Consider the following 11,903-nt stretch of genomic DNA (forward strand, 5'->3'; position numbering starts at 1 on the left):
ATAAAGAGGTGATTCAACATTTATATTTCACAATCATAACGACCCTCTGAGAGAAACCGTAGCTACGATGTGGTCTGCTGTAAAAATGAGTTTGACACCCCTGTCTTACAGTATACAGGATAGTCCGAGGTTGGCATTAAGCTAGCGAACCGTTGCTATTATATGGTCCGGTTGAACATTTCGGTGTTTAAATATCCAATGTTCAATTGTCTTTAGTTTTATGTGTCAGTTTTACAGTAAACCTCAACTGAGGCACACTTTGGCTCCTTATTTGTAGAACTGTGCGAGCGAGTCTTCTTTTCGGTTCCTCAAAGGGATGTTTTACGATAGTCTCCCATTTCTGGACTGCGACACAGGGATAACAGGCAGTAAGGAATACTTTAAAAAGTACATTTTAATAAGGTTAAGTATGTATTAATAAGTTTCAATGTGTTTGAAACATGAGGTGGAACTATTTAAAAAAAAAAAAAAAAGTAAAGATTGTTAAAATATTACTGACCAACATTGCCTGTCGAGTTCATAAAGCCTTTTTGATGGACACAGTTTGACGCGGGAACAGTTTATTTACATGAGCATTATTTGCTACGGGGCAAAAACAATTGAGTTTAACTTTCAGCTGCTGTGCCTGGACTCTGATGAATAATGGCTTCATTTACTCCAAAATAAATACACACAGCGCCACGCAGGGTAGAACGAGGGCCAAGGGCCTTTTCGCTCCGCGCCCCCGACTCAATTTCACTGCGTGTTGCAAATCACTGATCGCCACACGATAATGAATGATTAATTCCGTGAACTGCCGCAAATACAGGTTTTTATATGTTTTTACTGATTTTTTGGGGGGCTGTGATGAATGGAATGGAGTCGGGTACCACTAGGGGTCAGGCTGACACCAAATATTATAAAATACTGCAGGGCTTTCGTGTGCACTGTGACAGAGAAAAATTACAGCACAGGAAATTGTATAATTTAGTTGAAAAGAAATAGAAAAAATAAAAATATAATGCAGTTTTAAAGATTTTATAATTAAGTAAATATTTTTGCAGTAATTAATTAAGTGTATACAAGTCATACAGAAGTGAAATAGATACATAAATCAGTACAATTATTATTATTTGAGTATTTATTACTGTTTTTTAACAAAAAGATTTTTGGATGTCTCGATTTTGATTTTTAAAAAACTATTTTAGAAATATTTCAAATAGTGTATTCATATTTGTCATTATTACAGCTTTTTTTTCCAATAACATATTTTTAAAATCATGTTTTAATTACTTTTCAGACAAAACATTTCAGAGAAACTCAGAATCATACATGAGCAGTTTAAGTCAATGTTCCAATTCATTTAATTAAGATGTTTATCTTTAAAATAATATTTTTGAAGTCATTTCTTCTACAGTATATAAAAAATAATTCAGCACAGGCTTCTGTATTATTTTTTTCCCCCTTTTATTCAATTTATTTCAGTGATTTTGGTTACTTATATATATATATATATATATATATATATTTAGTAGTAACATATAAAGAAAATAGAAATCATAAAAAGATAATACCTTTGAAAAATAGCATGATAATCATACTATCATACTGAGTGGCGAATATACATTGTCTCATACCTCTCAAAAAGAGCGTGGTTTGCCTTTTCACCGATTGGGGTTTTTGATGGTTTTCCTTGGGCGCCGCGTGTGGCTCACGGGCCTTAGGTTGCGTGCCCCTGGTGGTGACACTTTCTAGTGCACTAACAAAGCCCCTTTGTGGTTCACACACGTCCAAGACGGTCTCCCATCTTGTTGCTCGTTTCCACTCGCAGCCCGCCAACAGCGTTGTTGCTTAATGGCCGTGCAGGTAGATAGGCCCCTCTGGGCGAAAACACATTAACCTATATGGAGGGCGTGAAATCGTGATGGTGTTATTAGCAGAACACTCGGCGCACCTCCAGCTTGTATGCTCAGTGACGCGTGCGAAGGATCTTCGCACGATCCGCCGTCGCCTGGATCGGCAGGCGAAAAAAAAAAAAAAAAAAAAAAAAAAAAAAAAAAAAGGTTCCGTTGGCCTTTTTTCCATGTGGAACAGAGCTGTGGTTAAACTTCATTTTGCAAGGAAAGTAAAGGAGGGGGGGAGGGGGGGGGGGCAATTAAGCTGATGCCATCCAACAACTCCATCCAATTAGCCAATTAAGGCTAATTACAGTTTTAACGTTTGGCACTTCCCATAATGAGCCATTTATCACACGGATTATTCTGCAGAGGAGAAAAGGAAGTGGCCGTCCTTTAAAAGGTGGCCGAGCCTGCAGAGGCAAGGATGCCAGTCACTTCATTTATTTATTCATTTGAAGTCGAACAAAACAAGACCAATCCAGATACAAATAATGGAAAGTGGAGTGATGGAAATCAACAATTTGGATGTATCACAAGTGTCAGGGTGGATCGATCCATCATGCCTGAGTCAACCTACCAAATTTGGATTGAAATTTGAGGTCAGAATTAGGAGCTGATCGATGTTTGGAACACATTTTTGATGAAATTTGGGTTTGAGACAAAATGAGATTTGGCCCAAATTTCGTTGACATTTTTGAGCAAGAGTTCCAGTAATGTCTGTGTTTTCTTTCTTTCTTTTTTTTTTTTTTTTTTTTAATACTTTTGAACCACATTTCTCAAGTTCAAGTTTTTGACTTTTGGAGCAAAATTTTAGATTGGTATTCTGAAATGTTCAATTTTTGACCAATGTTTTGTTGAAACATTAGATCCAAATTCCTAGGTTTTTGACTTTTTGGACCAACTGAGATTTCTGAATTATTGATCTTGTAATTCCAAATTGAAAAAACAAAAACACAAAAAACTTTGAGGTCATATTTTTGTTGGAATTCTAGCTCCGAATTTTTAGTATTTTAACTTTTGGACCACATTTTAGGTCAGGATTGTGAGTTTTTATTTTTGTATTTATATTGACCACATTTTTCTACCAATGTTTAGTCAGAATTCTCAACTTGTCTTTCTTACTTCTTTTTTTTTTTAATGCGTATACTTTGGACCACATTTTTGTTGAAAATGGTACTAGCGATGTCACGTTCTTTGACTTTTGGACCAAATTTTAGGTTAGGATTCCAGGCTTATTTGTTTTGGACCAAATTTGTCAAGAAATCCTTAGGTCAAAATGAACAAATTGTATTTTTAATTTGCGGACCGCAGTGCCAGTCCTGGAAAAAAGGTGGGTGGTAAAGTTTCAAAAAATGCTTTTGGGGAGGATGCAAAATGGTTTATTATTGAACTAACCCTAAAGACAATTTCATAGTGTTTCAATAGCAATCCCTATTATTGTCTGGGTCGGGGAGCAAAATTAAAAACATATTTTTAAGAAATCAATGGACCTAAAGGGTCTTTTGGACCACATTTTCTTGAAATTCTGAGGACACAATTCCAAGTTTAAAAAAAAAAAAGTTTTTTTTTTTTTTGTTACTTTATGATTGCAAACTTTCAAAAAAATAAGTCGATTTATTTGTTTATGGATGACCTATTTGTGGGAAATTCTAGGTAAGAATTCCATATCTTTCAACTTTGAATCCAAATTTTGTGTTGTGATTCCAAGCTTTGCAAAATTCCCAAATTTTCAGGTCAGCATTCCAAGTCTAAGAAATACTGTTTGGAATTTCACGTTTATTTTTGACTTTTGGAGCAGAAATTAGATCTGAGTTTTCAGCTTTTCAACTTGTTGACCATTTTTTAGGACATAATTCCAAGTTGCTGTTGTTGCTGTTCTTTTGTTGTTGTTTTTGACCACATTATCGGTTACATTTCAGATTGAAATGTCAAGGTTTTCAAATTATTGAGCAAATTTCAGTTCGTAATTCCAAATTCTTAAACTTTTGGACCAAAGATTGATTGGAATTTTTCAGTCTGAATTCCAAGTTGATTAATATTTAGTTTTTGGACCAAAAATATGTGTTGAAAAACTGATGTCAAAATTTGTTTGTCTTTTCAACCACATTTTATTTTGTGATTCCAAGTTACCCAAAATACTTAAAAAAAAAAATCTTGAAATGTTTAGGTCAGAATGAAAAGTTTTTATTTATTTAATTTTGTGAACTTTTGGACTACAAGTTTTAGTTTGGAATTGCAAGTGTTTTCATTTTTGGCCCAGAAATTAGGCAGGGATTCTAAGCTTCTCAACTTTTGGGCAACAGTTTTGTTGAAAATTGTATGTCAGAATTTTAAGTCGTTTGACTTTTGGACCAAATTTGATGTCAGAATTTCAAGTAGTTCAACTTTTAGACCATGAGTACGAGAGTCAACAAGAGTAGAGCGTGACAGTGGTGACCTCGGGGTCACCGCCAACTCAACTCAAAGCACCCCGATTGTACGATGGCGCATGAACTACCTGGAGTCCCCCCGTTTCAACGGTGTAAGTGAATTTTCGTCGCTCTGTGCATTATTCAAGCGGCGGGAATTATTTATCCGATGTTCATTATTTATATTTAGACAAGTTAGCTTGTCCGCGGGGAGCAGGTCTCATTTTCAGGCTGCTATTTTGTAAACAGGCAGTCACATGGGCGACAGTTCCTCTGATTTAAAGAGACAGGCCTACTTACGCAGAGTGATGCCTACCTTGAATTCAAATGGAAAGCCCATCAATTTTTCATCGCCCTCTCCCGTGCGACGTTTGCGTTGCCGTGCTTTCTCTCTTTTGCATCCTGTTTCCCCCCCCCCCGAATCCGGACAATGGAAAGGTGGGCTGGCAAAAAAAAAAAAAAGGTTTAAAAAAAGCATTCTAATTTGTCAAATCCTGAGTATAGTTACTTCAAAATTAAACCTATAAATAGCAATTTTACTGGATTCAAACCATTTAAACACTTTTAAGGTCTTATTTACAGCCTTTGAACTTGACCCCGGAACTAGAAACTTTAGAAAGATGTTTTGGTGTATTTGCAATGTTTGGACTGCAGGAAATGTTGTCTAAAAGGAGTTGTGGGGTAATTTATCAGGGCCGAAAAGAGCCTACTCGGAGGTTAGTACTTCAATGAAATAATCGGACTTTTCTCAATTAATCAACAGTAGTTAATAGTAAAACTTGAACAATAAAATGTGTGGTGAACATTACCTATGAGGATGAACACTTCATTTTCTATTCAGTTCCTATTGTTGTCATTTTTCTTAGGGTTCTGGATTCTCATGTCAATTTTGGTCCATTTTTTGACTTCTGGACCAAACTTTTTTTTTTTTTTTTTTTTTTTTCAAGTTTAGGTCAGAAGAATTTCCGAGACGTTTGGACCAAATTTCTGATAGTCCAAGTCGTTCAACTATAGGATGACATTTTGTTGAACTCTTTGACATGATAAGTTGTAAAACAGAGGTCGGCTTTCCAAGGTTTACTTGGGACCACATTTTTGTTGAAAGTTTGGTTGTATGCCAGAATTCCCAAGTTGTATATGACGATCATCTTGAAATTTTTGTTATTTGACATTTGGACCAAAGTTTGGTTGGAATCTCGGGTCAGAATTCCCAGTTTTTGTTAAAATTTTACGCCTGAATTGGAAATTTTAAGTTCAATTTCAAGTTGTTTCTTTTCAAACTATTTCTTTTCTGAGGGTCCACCATTTATTTCAACTTTCCTTATCAGAAGAAAATCCAGGTAGAGGTGCCTTGAGATACGAGTGACCCGACTTATTATATATGATATGTAACACATAAGCGGCACGGTTGGCGGACTGGTTAGCAGGATTGCCTCACTGGTTATAATTTCAAGAAAAATTGGACAAAACAAAAATGAAAAAATACAGAGTCCGACCGATTAAATTCGGTCCATAAGTTGCAGATTTATGAATTCCTACCTAAAATTTCAACAAAAAACCCTGGGATTTCAAACCTAAAATCAATTTGAAAAAATGCGTCCAAAAAGTCAAGCCTCTGGGAATTTCAACATAAAATACAATTTTAGTTTAAAAGTCGAACAAATGGGAATTCTGACCTAAGATTTAATAGTGGAACGGCTGCAACATACAACCTAAAATTTCAATAAGCATTTTGTGCAATAGCCAAACAAGTCAAATGAAGACATACATTTTTGCCGAAAGTTAAATAACTCAGAATTCTGACCTAAAATTTCAAAGAAAAGTTGGTCCAAAAGTCAAATTGCTGGGAATTACAAACTAAAATTATGTTCAGAAGCGCAATAACCCGTAATCCTGACGTAAAGTTTCAACATAAATTTTGCCCGGAAGTTAAGAAACGTTTCCATTGCACCCAAAAATTTCACGAACAATTTGGTACGAAAGTCTTCCAACTCGGAAAACTTTCTGAGAATTAATTAGTTTGCTGGTATATTCATCTGAAAGTGACAAGATGTAACTCCAACATGAACTGTAAATCAAAATAATCAGGATAAAACATCAAAACAAATAATGAATAATAGAAGTCAGTAGCTGTAACGTAACGATGTGGAAAAAGTGAAGATTTGACAAATGTTCCCGATGCACTGGAAAATGAGACATATGGCATCAAACTCTTAAAAGTGAAGTTAGCAACTATGTTTCCTTGCCCTTTAAGGGTAGTTTTTAAAAACGTGTTTACTGACAAGTGGAAGTCTGCGTGTTGGTCCACATTGAAGCTAAGCAATGAAGTAGAAAGACGGGCCGCGTGGTCGGACCAGACAAGTGTGCGCGTGTTTGTTCGTCGAAGAGCGCGGCGAACAAAATGGCTTTTCAAAGGGAATAACGTACAACAACATCATGTCAGCTTTGTGATGCACTTCTATATTTCCTTTCGGGCTGACATTAATTTTGAAAGGGTGTGTGTTGTTTTTTTGGGGTTTTTTTTTTTTAAAGCGGAGGGGAAAAAGGCGATCTTCTCCGAAAAAAAAACGCAGGAAAGACACGAAGCGGCGCGGGTGTCAAAATGGCGGTGAAGAATTGATGAGGACAGAGCGCGTCTTTGGGCGTCAGAGAGGACGAGAGCCGTTCGACGTTGTTCAAAAAGGAAAAAGAAGTTCCACGCGGATAAATTTTAATGCCCCCCGCCCGACTCTTGACAATTCTTTGTCACCCTTCTTCCTCTTTTCTTTGTCTTCTTCTGCTGTGACATCCAAACAGACACATGTGGCGTATACACACGGAGAAGCAAGATGATGGAGGATGAGGGTGGGGTGGTCTTTATAAAAGATTCATCACAAATGTCTCTAATCCACTACTGCATTGTCAAGAAGATGTTATAAAGCACACATTGTAAATGGATTCTTCCCTCACTGACTAAAGTCATTTCAGCGCAGAGACGGGGAGGGTGGAAAGGGGATGTGGGTGGGTTGGGGGTGTCAACCGCGATGACGGGGGGGGTCGGAGGGGCGCTACGGTGACAAAGGACAAGCGCGAGCAGATGAGCAGCACTCAGCGTCGGAACGGACTCCGCATTATACGACGTCCCGTCCCCACGCGCGTCCCTGCTAATGTACAAGCTGGCCACGTTCCCACTTGGTGGGGGACAAGTGGGCCAGTGCCCCCTCCCCATCTATGTTGAAAAAAAATCAATACATCTTGGTTTTCAGGTTTGTAATTAATACAGAGTTAGTTCATCAAATAGTAATTGTTCCACTTTTGGACCAAATCTTTGTGGAAATTTTAGGTTGGAAATACTAGTTGTTCAACTTTTGGACCAAATTCTGGTTGGAATTTTAGGTCAAAATTCACCTTTGGGCCAAATTTAATCTGAAATTTTAGGACTTTTGCACCACTTTTTTATTTTTTTTTTACTAATTTTTTTTTTTTTTTTTAAATTAAAGTGTAGGTCAGAATTTCAAGTCCAGGAGACTTTGGGACCAAATTTGGTTGAAATTTTCACAAGAACAGAACTTTTAAAATTTTGGGTTGAAATTCTAGATTGAAATTCCATCGAGGTTTAGTCCATTTTGTTGACATTTTAGACCAGATCAAAAACAATAACTTTTGGATCCAATATTTGTTGAAATTTCCAGTTCAAATTCCTTTTTGCTCAATTTATGGACTAAATTTTGGTTGGACTTTTATCTCAAAATACCAAGTTGTTTGACTTTTTGAATTGACAATGTTTTATTTCTTTATTTTACTTTTGGAACACATTTTTCATTCCATTTTGGGGCAGAATTCCAAGCTTTGAGACTTTTGGAAAAAAATCTTAGTTGAAAATGTATGTAGGAAAGACCATTTTCAAAACTCTTGTTTGGATTTTTTGTTGAAATTTTAGTTTTCAATTCTGACTTTTGGAGCACATATAATTGAAATTTTAGGCTAGATGGAAAAAAAAAAAAAGTTCTGAAGTTTTAGCTCGATATTGTGCGTTTCGGACCAAATTCTTTTTTTTTTTTTTTTTTTTAATGAAACCCGAGTTTAAAACTCCCAGTGTTTAAATTTTTGGACCAAATTTTTGTTGAAATTCTAGGTGAGATTTCAAAAGTTGTTACAATCATGGTGTTAGTGCGACAGAGGACGAGTACGCAGCATCAGGACGGAGTCCACATTATATGACGTCTCGTCCCCAGCCGCATCCTGCCTGCTAATGTGCAAGTTTGCCACATTCCCATTTATGGAGGCTCATTCCATTCGGGGCAAGTGGGCCAGTGCCCCACTGGCTCCAGAAGATGGACATTTTGATCACAATTTCAATTTTTGGACCAAATTCTTGTTTATATTTCATGACAGAAATCCCTGTTTTCAAATCTTGGACAAAGTTTTTGTTGAAATGTATCTCAGAATTCCATTATTTCTACTATTGGATCAAATTTTGTTTGAAATATTAGGTCAGAGTTACCAATTTTTCAATTTTTGGACTAAATTCTTAGTTAGGTTTTTGCTCTGAATTATTAGATACATTTTTGGACCAAGTTTCATTGAAATTACAGGTCTTAATTTTGATGTTTTCAATTTTGGACCAAATCCATGGAGAAATTTGAATTTGGAATCCCGAGTTGTTGTGACTTTTGGACCAACATTTTCTTTAAATTTGGATTTGAAAAGATAGACATGAGCTTTCTTCTAAATCTGGTGCAAGCATCTCTTTGTGTTTTTTTTCATCCTTCCGTCCTTCCATCCATTTTCTACCGCTTATCCGAGGTCGGGCTTTTGATATTGACTAACGCATGTGCATATTGTCCAAAAAACGAAACAGAAAAACGTTTGTGCTCACAAGGCAAAGCAAAAAACGAGTTGCATGACGGCTCATTTCTGGAAACATTCACAAGTCGGGTCGGTCGTCGCTCAAGGCACCACTGCACCACACCGGGCGTGCAACTCTAAATTTGGACCGTATACTGTAACACCCCCCCAAAAAAACGATCTAAACACTTCACGCTTTGTATGATTTCTAACATTGCCACAGCCATAAATTGTGGTTGTTCCCGCCGTGTAGCCGAGCCAAGCGGTCGGTGCCGTCTCTTTGACGTCTTTGCGGCCCTGCTTCATGGCTCGTCCATTTATTCGTCACCGCAGGCAAACGGCAGGTAAAACAATATAGACGGCTCATAACGTTAGCTTTGGCTGCGGGTACCTGGCCATCAATATCACACATCCTCTGCTGGAGGACAAAGAATTGGAGCAGGAAGGTCCGCGCCGCCTTTCATCTCGCATCAAAATCAGCCGCCGTCGTCCCGCAGCAAAGTGACACAAAGTCTCTCGTGCTTTTAGTGGCACTTTGGTAGATAAGACCTCAGTGGAGCAAAGAATAATCACGCCTTTCTACTCTCTACTTGCTACATCCCCCCGATTGCATTCCATATCACGTATGATTTATTCATTCCTTTGTGGGAGAGATTAGGAAAAAAGGCGAAGAAGTCACAGAAAAATTGGCCCCCACACCAATAGGAGGTTACTCATGCTATCAGCTAATGTACTGGAATGATAATATTAAATACAAAAATATTTGATTGGCAGAGAGGTATTATTTTCCAAAAAAAACAACAACTAACATTTAGCACAAACTGGGGATTACACATCAAAATTGGTTTAAAAAAAAAAATGAATTAAAAAAATCAAACAACTGGGAATTCTAACCTACGATGTCAAAACTTTTTTTGTGTGCCCAGAAGTCAAAAATGTCTCCAAGACCATTTGCTCCAAAAGGCGAATTGCTGTCAATTCTGACCTAAAATTCAACAACTGGGAATTCCCACCTAAAATCTGCTACAAATAACTGAGAATTCCAAGTCCAACAACTTGGGAGTGCCGACCTAACATTTGGTCCAAAAGTCAACTTAACAACTAACAATTAGCAACATCAAATTTAAACAACTTCTGATATTTAAAAAAAAAAAAAAAACGTCCCAAAAGACCCCAAAACTAGGAATTCTGACCTTAAATTTGGTCCAAAAGCCAAACAACCGGAATTTGAACAAAATTTAGCTCCAAATGTCAAACAACTCAGAATTATAACTTTTAAATTTGTTCCAAAAGTCAAACAACTCAGAATTGTGACCTGAAATAAAAAAAAAAAATGTCTCAAACGTCCACTAAATTAGGAACCCAAATAATTCAGAATTCCAACTCTAACAACTTGGAATGCTCCAAACGTCAACTTGACAACTAACTTAAACAACTACAATCCATCCATTTTGTGAGCCGCTTATCCTCACAAGGGTCGCGGGAGTGCTGGAACCTATCCCAGCTATCACATTCTAACCTACGGGCAATTTAGAGTCGTCAATTAACCTACCGCGCAATGTCTTTGGGATGTGGGAGGAAACCGGAAACCCACGCAGGCACGGGGAGAACATGCAAACTCCACACGATCTAAAATTAAAAAGGGCCCAAAAGACCCCCAAACTGTGCTTCAGTTCATTCCAAAGCCAACCAAAGAAGAATTGCAACCTGCATTTTAAACAAAATGTTGGTCCATAAGTAAAACATGTCAGCATTCTAACAAACAAATGTGTCCAAAGTCATCCAACTAAGAATTCTAAACTGAAATTTTGAGAACATTTTGGTCCATAAGCCAAACATGTCAGAATTCGAACTGAAATTTTGTCCAAAAGTCAAAACAACTCAGAATTGTGACCTAAAATTTGGTCCATGAATTGTGACCTAAAATGTGAATAAAAATTTGGTCTCAAATTAAAATCACTTGGGCAGCACGGTGCAGACTGATCAGAACATCTGCCGGACAGTTCTGAGGACCCGGGTTCAAATCCGGTCTCACCTGTGTGGAGTTTGCATGTTCTCGTCGTGTCTGCATGGGCTTTCTTTAGGTACCCCGGTTTCCTCGCACTCTCATGAGCACTTTTTATACTCTTAAAACACCTTTAAACTTTTAAACATAGAGCAATGCATAGTAGTACTGTACACTATGTCCATGTTATTCTTTGTAATTTGTTTTAATTAATTTCTGGGTTTATTTTTAATTTTATTTTTATTTTTTACAGTTTTAATATTTTAGGCTAGGAAGCATTTAGTTGACCACAAATAAATTACAGCACACACACAAATCCCACGATATGGCGAATTATGCGCGATATTCATTCATCTTCCATTCCGCTTATCCTCATGCGCGATATGAATATGAAAAACAAAATCTGCAATGCACTGAATAGGTGAACTGTGATATAGCGAAGGAATACTGCATAACCTAAAATTTGGGCCCCAATATGAGTGGACTGTAACCATAACAAAAAAATGAAAAGGAACTCTCATGTCCACGTCAATGTTTTAGTCCTCACTAAAATCTATCAGATTCTAAAAAGTATGACGAAATTCTGACGTTTATTTATTTATTTATTATTTTTTTTGGGGCGTAATCTTGCTAACAAACTACAACAGAACTTGTGGCGACATTTATCATTTGGAACTATTTTTGTGTCCACGTAACGGCCACTTAGAAGCCCCGACTCGATCAACGCCCCCCCCCCCCCCGCCGCATCTGTGTGCGCATCTGCGTCCCCAACTGGTGCTCAATTAA

The sequence above is a fragment of the Phyllopteryx taeniolatus genome, chromosome 4 (genome assembly GCF_024500385.1).
Source record: "Phyllopteryx taeniolatus isolate TA_2022b chromosome 4, UOR_Ptae_1.2, whole genome shotgun sequence".
NCBI lineage: Eukaryota > Metazoa > Chordata > Actinopteri > Syngnathiformes > Syngnathidae > Phyllopteryx > Phyllopteryx taeniolatus.